Below are 8370 nucleotides of genomic sequence, written 5' to 3'. Positions count from 1 at the left end.
GTATTTGTCTTTCTCTCTCTGACTTACTTCACTTAGTATGAGAATCTCTAGTTCCATCCATGTTGCTGCAAATGGCATGACTTGGTTCTTTTTTGTGGTTGAGTAGTATTCCATTGTGTATATATACCACATCCTCTTAATCCAATCATCTGTCAATGGACATTTATCTTGGTTCCATGATTTGCATCCTTTGAATGTTTCTTAGCAGAGTCATAGACTATGTGGATTCCTATTTGTGACTTTTGTCTCTTATCACAATGTTTTCAGTGTTGATCCAGGACATTGCATGCATTGACACTTTATTCCTTCCAGGAGAAGCCTTTTGGCACTAGGCGAGCTCCAAGTTAGGTCAAAAGCAGACAGCTAATACACCGCCCTGTAGGAATAAGGATTTGCTGGATCCCCAGCATGTTCTTTCCCTCCGCAGCCTGCTGGGGAAGCCAAGGGCTATTATTTTGCAAGGCTATGATGGAGCTGGAGAATGGCAGACTGAACCAGGCAAGTTAAAATACCACCAAACTCACTGTTCTTATTGAAATTCAACTGCTTTCCCCCAATAAATGCTGCCTGGATTGCTTCAAGCCTTTGGTTCATTTTTAGGGAGTGTGGCCCAAGTATCCCCACCCCCGCCTCCCCGCCTGCAAAAGAAAACTCACAAAACTTATGAATAGCAATTGCCACAGACTCTCTCAATCCTATCTTCCCATTTGGAAAAATACCCATGAGACTGAATTTTAAAATTTAAACTTTCACCTGTGCCCCTCTCAGGAAACATTATTTTCGTCTAAGCTTCCATTGCAAATTGCTGAGGTCTCCATGGGCAGATGGCAAGCATTGTCTTCTCAGCCTAAGCATAATGCAATCCCATGCAAATGGTAAAGAAGTGATCTTGAGTCTTATCACATGGAATGGAAATATCAAAAGGCACAGCCCCCTGCATGTCTGTGTCATATTCTGTGTAGGAAGAAAATGTCGCGCTTTGGTAACCCCTCAGATATTTGCAATGAACCTGGATCCAGAGTCATCAGGGAGCTGAGCTCCATGCTGGAAAGAACGCTCCACTTCTCTGCCAAGATCAAAGAAAAGCTAGGGCTGTGTGATTAACTCCTGACACTGGCAAATCCACATCTTATGGTTCAGGGTCATATTCATCGACCCGCTCTGGTTGAGAGTGCTATTCCCATTTCCATTTGTCATGAGAAACTACAATTAAAACAGCAGGAAACGTATATCAGAATGGGTCTTAATATGATACTGCCAAAAACATTTTCTAATTGGGCAGTCCTCTCTTATTAGGAGAATTAACATGTGTTCCATGAAACAACTGTGTTTAATCATAATGGTGCCTTAATGAAAAACATGTTCCACATCACAAATGATGAGAGACACGCACATCAAAACTGTCATGAGATCCCACCTCACACCAGTCAGAAGGGCCACCATTAGTCAGTCTACAAATAACAAATGCTAGAGAGGGTGTAGAGACAAGAGAACTCGTCTACACTGGTGGTGGGAAGGCAAACTGATAACAACCACTATGGAAAACAGTATGGAGGTTCCTCAGAAAACTAAATATAGAACTATCATAGGACCCAGACTCCCATTTCTTGTCTTTTTTTTTTTTTTTTGGGCATATGGAGGTTCCCAGGCTAGGGGTCGAATCAGAGCTGTAGCCACTGGCGTAGGCCAAGCAATTCCATTTCTGGGCATATATCCGGACAAAACTAAATTCAAAAAGAAACGTGCACCCCCCTATGTTCACTGCAGCACTATTCACAAGAGCCAAGACATGGAAACAACCAAAATGTTCAACCACAGATGAATGGATAAAGAAGATGTGGTGCACATACACAATGGAATACTACGCAGCCATAAAAAAGAATGAAATCATGCCATTTGCAGCAACATGGATGCATCAACTGGAGATTCTCATACTAAGTGAAGTCAGTCAGAAAGAGAAAGACAAATATCACAGGATATCACTTCTTTTTTTTTTTTTTAAAGTAAGGATTTATTTTTATTCTTTTCTTTTTGGCTGCACTTGTGGCATATGGAAGTTCCTGGGCCAGGGATTGAACCTGTACTACAGCAGCAGCAAGAGCCACTGCAGTGACAATGATGGATTCTTAACCCACTGAGCCAGAGAGGAACTCCAGATATCACTTCTATATGGAATCTAAAATATGGCACAAATGAACCTATTGATGGAACAGACACAGACTCACAGACATGGAGAACAGATGTGTGGTTGCCAAGGGGGAGGGAGGAGGGAGTGGGAAGGATGGGGAGTTTGGGGTTAGTAGGTGCAAACTAGGACATTTAGAATGGATAAGCAGTGGGGTTCTACTGTACAGCCCAGGGAACTATATCCGATCCCTTGAACATGATAGAATATGAGAAAAACAATGTGTGTGTGTGTGTGTGTGTGTGTGTGTGTGTGTGTGTGTGTATGGACATACGTCTGGGTGCCTTTGCTGTAAGCAGAAATTGATAGAACATTGTAAATCAACTGTATTTTAATGTAAAAAAAAGACCAAAAATTGGTCCCTTAAAATTCAGCTGCCATGATTATCACCATCCTTCCACAGCCAGTTGCTGCAGATTATGTTCTGAAAAGGAGAAAGGAGAAGCTCAGCCGAGGAGGGTTGATCTCCACAGACACCTGAAGAAGAGAAGAGCCCAGGGCTGGCTCTGTGCCACCGTGGCATGTCTCAGATCCGATGGGCGATACCAAACATCCAAAGCATTTACGGCGTACGCATTCCCCTAGCCGCCCGGGCCGCTGCAAAACACACTTTTGTCACGGCCATTCATTTCTAGAAAGGGCTATGTGCCATCTAGCCATTCGGGCCCTGCTCACGGCCAGATCTCATCGACAGATAACGCAAGAGCCCTGTCATTTGCTGGAATAAATCTCCACATCTTCAGGACGGATTCCTTGTATTTCTAGAAAACTCATGGGGCGCCGAGAAGCACCGAGGCCATCTTTTGCATTGAAATATGTATTTTTAAAGCTGGGGAAAGGATGGGGTGACACCGAAGTCCTGCTCATTTCAGATGCACTGACAGTGAGGGGGAAGGTCTGAAATTCTGGCTCTTCCGTCGGCCCCGGAGCTAAATCGTTGATTGGACAGCTGCGTTCATCAAGCACTTTCTTCTGCATTATCTGAGATGGACGATCCTGGTGTAATTGCCACACTGCAACCCCTGGCACCTTCCGTCCTCCAACCTCCAGTTTATCATCTTTTCAGAGAACTGCGCCGCAAACACAAGTGGGGGTGATGAAGGCTTGCATCCGTATCAAACACGAATCTCCCTCTTGCTCTCCATCTCAGCTCCCGTTGTAACACATAACTCACTGTCTCATTTCCGCCTGGCCATTGTCTTATAATTGGCATCGTTGCTGCGTTTAAACAACCGTACAGGGGCAGAACCATTTATAGTCCTGGAAAATCTTTAACACTGCCTCGCTGCGATGGAAATTACACAATATGGTTTTAAATATTTCCCTATCACCAGTTGCCCTTTAAAATATTGTCATGGGGAAACAATAGTGCTATATAATTTTTTAGCACCAACACGCACTAAACATTATCAGGGTGAAAATAAAAAGGGCAAACAATTCAAATTGGGAAAAGGTCAGAAGACGGTTTACTGGCATTCAACGTGCTAATAGCAGGATGCAAATAAACATAAGCTTCCCTCCTATATATTCTTTTTACTTTAAATAGTGTCAAAAAATTTTTAACATACAATTAAGTAAGAGTAAACATTTTGAACACATTTAAAATGGCACTAAGTGTAGGGTTTGCTGTTATTGTTAAAGCAGAGACATTGAACTTGCATCATTGTTGCTAAATTTCCATGTGAGGTAAGAAGGCACCCAGAGAAGTGATACTTAAGTCCCTCACATCCACTTAGGAAAGGTTAGGAGATGATACGGTCACCCCAAATGTTAACTTTTGTGGACTCTGGTTTGTTTTTTTCATCCTGGCCCAAGGCCATCCTCATTTTTCCTCCCCTCCAACTTTCTAAAATATCATGCTAAGCCTGATTAAGCCTCAAATAGTGCACTGTCCCAAACATCCCAGGATGCGTCTGCAGAAACTCTCTAAGGAAGCAAAACCAGTGATGGAGTATTTTGCAAAATGCAATCCTTCTTCCCCTGCAGGTGCAGGGCTGCGGCAGGAGTTAGTCAAGAAAAATGTGCTCACGGGGCAGGGACAAGAGGCACATCTCCGTCGCTCAGGGAACAAAGCACCATTGCTCACCCTCTAACCTCATCCCTGTTCAGGCAGCGCTCTGTCTAGTGTCATCCTCACCTTGGGACCAGCCTGGGGGAGCAACCTCTAGCTGGGATTTGGAGAGAATGCTAGGGAACGTTTATACCGGCAACCCACGCTATGGCTGTGAAGTAACAGGGGACACGTCCCCTAAATACAATCTTAAAATGTACAGTCTTTGCTGTACAGTCATATTTATATACACATTCCTTTTGTATAGTATCGTCCACCACGGTCTATCCCAAGAGACTGGATATAGTGCCTGGGCCCGGCGGGGCCATATGTCCGGAGAAAGCCCTGGCTTGGTACCGGCGGATGCCTGTGGTCTATGGTTTGGGCGCCTGAACCCTGCTCGGCTCATTATTTCTCTGGAGTCAGAAAAAGTGCAAGCCGCCAGGTAGGGAAGCAGAACAAAAGAATATGTCAACCAGCTGTACTCTCTGAGGTCCCCAAAGGGTTTTAGGTGCAAATGACTGTCATCTCTAATGAAGATCTTTTTCCCATTACTTCCAGCATTGTCAACTATTTGAAATCCTGGACTGGTGTGGCCCTGGACCAAAATTATGATTGACTACTGAATTCTGAAAACAAGACTTCGGTTGAGGGAGTTCCTGTCGTGGCACAGCGGAAATGAACCTGACTAGGATCCATGAGGACGCACGTTTGATCTCTGGCCTCGCTCAGTGGCTTAAGGATCTGGTGTTGCCATGGCTGTGGTGTAGGCTGGAGGCTACAGTTCTGATTTGACCCCTAGCCTTGGAACCTCCATATGCTGTGGGTGGGGGCCTAAAAAGACAGGAGAAAAAAAAAAAAAAGACTTCAGTTCAGCATATAAATTTGATGGATACCTTGATGTTCACTTCTTGTGGACGAAAAGTGTATATATTTCATTTAATTTTGCTGTAAAATATAATTAGTAAATATTTCCTTGAGGAAAGGTTAAAAACAAAACAAAACATGTGCCTGGGCTGTGGAACAAGCCAGAAACCTCTAGTACACACCACAGTGATGGCTATGCAACAGCAAACCAACACAAAACCATGTGCCTGTTGCTTTGCTTTTCTTTTTTTATTTTCTATTTAAAATTTTTTTCAAGAATTTATTATATTTGTAGATGTACAATGATCATCACAATCCAATTTTTGGAAGGCAAGAGACCAACGCCATTAATCTGAACACTGTAAAATTTGTTTTTTTTACTTTTTAAAAATTTTTTGGTCTTTTTGTCTTTTTAGGGCCACACCTGCAGCATATGGAGGTTCCCAGGCTATGAGTCCAAATGGAGCTGTAGCCACTGGCCTACACCACAGCTCACAGCAACGTGGGATCCGAGCCTCGTCTACGACCAACACCACAGCTCACAGCAACACCCAGTGAGCAAGGCCAGGGATCGAACTCATGTCCTCATGGATGCTAGTTGAGTTCGTTAACCACTGAGCCATGATGGGAACTCCACTGCTTCGTATTTTTTAACCATTTTATACATATATGCATATCCATTCTTTTTCAGATTCTTTTCTCATGTAGGTTATCACAGAATCTCAAGCAAAATTCCATTTTTTTAAAAATTAGAGCATAGGTGATGTGCAGTGTTGTGCCAATTTCTGCTGTACAGCAAAGTGACCCAGTCATATTTATATACACATTCCTTGTGTATATTGTCATCCATCATGGTCTATCCAAGAGCCTGGATGTAGTTCCCTGTGCTGTACAGCAGGGCCTCATTACAAGACCTAAAGAGACATTTCTCCAAAGGAGACATACAGAGGGCTAGGCACATGAAAACATGCTCATCACCCCTCATCTGAACACTATTGCAATGCTCAGTATACTCTGATTGCTTCTTTCATTCTGGAAATGTCTCCAGCCTATATAGAATGGGGATTCAATGCCTGAGTTTAATTCACACAGCATCCTCTTGTGTTCCCTGCCAGGTCAGTCAAAATACTAAGTTCTATCACTGACATATCCAGCTATTTGTTCAATGTCACAATCTAACCAAGGCTAATACATGTGGTGGCCCAGGTTGCGCACTGCACAAATCCAGGAAGTGCTTTCCCCACTGTCGTGGGTTTGTGTCACAATTTGGAGTTGCCCGTTAGACAGCAGGTACAGTCGTGTGTGGAAACCATGACTACCTTTCCATGCCCTTTGCTTTTGGCTGCACCTGCAGCATGCAGACATTCCTGGGCCAGAGACCGAACCTGTGCCACAGCAGTGACAATACTGGATCCTTAACCCATTAGGCCACCAGGGAACTCCTATCCATTTACTTTTTTTTTCTTTTTAGGGCCATACTTGTGGCATATGGAAGTCCCCTGGCTAGGGGTCAAATTGAAGCTGCAGCTCCAAGCCTACGAGCTGCGTCGGCGACCTACACCACAGCTCACGGCAACACCGGATCCTTAACCCACTGAATAAGGTCAGTGATTCAACCTGAATCCTCATGGATACGAGTCGGGTCTGTTACTGCTGAGCCACAATGGGAACTCCCCCATTTACTTTTAAAAACCAAAACACCACACACAAATATGCGCATCGAGCAACCTATTCTCATATTGTTTTCTGTACCTATGTCTTCATCTGTAACAGGACAACCATAATGTCTTGTCTGATAGATGTGCAATGATAACTAATTCAACAAACCCACAGAGGCACTTGGAATCAGGCCTGGGATAAACGAGTCTAACCAAATGTGATCCCCCATGCCAGCCAATCACAGCTATGTGTGGCCCCATTTCCACGTCACCTTCAGGGCAATGACATGTGTTGCAGAATCTCACTCTGTCTCTGCTCCTGATATGACAGCTGGGGACAAGCCTTCATGACACAAACTCTAACGAATGGGCTGTCTCATACCCGTCCTGTGGCAGTTACCGACCCGATGCATTTGCCTTGCCTGATCAAATGCCATAAGTGACCTTTTCTGAATTATCTGAAACTCTTAACGTCTCCTAACCTTTTCATGCAGTACTTGTCACCTTCGCTGAGAGGCCCTTGACGATGCAGCTTTTCAACTGTGCGGCAGAACGTCCCTCAGATTTTAACACGAAGCTGATCCTCTGCGTTTACTGAATGTTTTCAACTCTGACTTTTCAATAAAAGCACAGGAAACAAGCATCTTGTGAGTTAATTGGAAATATGAAACAGGAGTTACATGGTCTTATTTCAAAGGGTGCTGAAAGAAGTTGCTGAAAGAAGTTGGCTCAAAAACAGCTTAAAAACTGTTGTTTGATCTTTTCCTAAGACTAAAATCTGATCAACACAACTAAAATATTGCCTTCACTGGAGTCACTTATATATGCCCAGGAAATATCCTTAAAAGTATTTCGAAATATTAAGTTTGCAGGAATTTAAAAAAATGTGCCCTGCAGGGTATCTGGTACGTTCCAAAGCATCCATGGAGACATCTGTTAAAAAGTCCTCAAAATTTGGTCCTGTCTAAAAATGTCCATCAGCATATTCAGTTCTTGCCAAATGGTTCTGGACAGGAGCAAATGTCAAGGACCTTTTGGTATGGACTAAATGTCTTATCAATGCTTTGAACAGGACCAAGTGTCTTCTAACTAGAATGATTTATAAACATATAACCACAAGTCCTTCTGTGGTGCATTGGGTAAAGGATCCAGCATTGTCACTGCTGGGGCTCAGGTCACAGTGGTAAAGTGGGTTTGGGATCCCTGGCCCAGAAACTTCCACATGTCGTGGGTGTGGCCAAAAATAAAAAAAAAATACATATGTATCCATAGAAAACCATGACTCCCAAAGACACACGTACTCTGATGTTCATTGCAGCACTCTTTGCAATAGCCAAGACATGGAAACAACCTAAATGTCCATCAACAGAGAAGTGGATCAAGAAGATGTGGTCCACAGACACAATGGAATATTACTTAGCCATTAAAAGGAATGAAATACTGGCCTTTTTAGCAACATGGATGGACCTAGAAATTATCATGCTAAGGGAAGTCAGCCATACAATGAGACACCAACATCCAATGCTTTCACTGACATGTGGAATCTGAAAAAAGGACAGACTGAACTTCTTTGCAGAACAGATGCTGACTCACAGACATTGAAAAACTTG

Source organism: Sus scrofa, chromosome Y (genome assembly GCF_000003025.6).
Source record: "Sus scrofa isolate TJ Tabasco breed Duroc chromosome Y, Sscrofa11.1, whole genome shotgun sequence".
Taxonomy (NCBI): Eukaryota; Metazoa; Chordata; class Mammalia; order Artiodactyla; family Suidae; genus Sus; species Sus scrofa.
Note: the sequence above shows the minus strand (reverse complement) of the source record.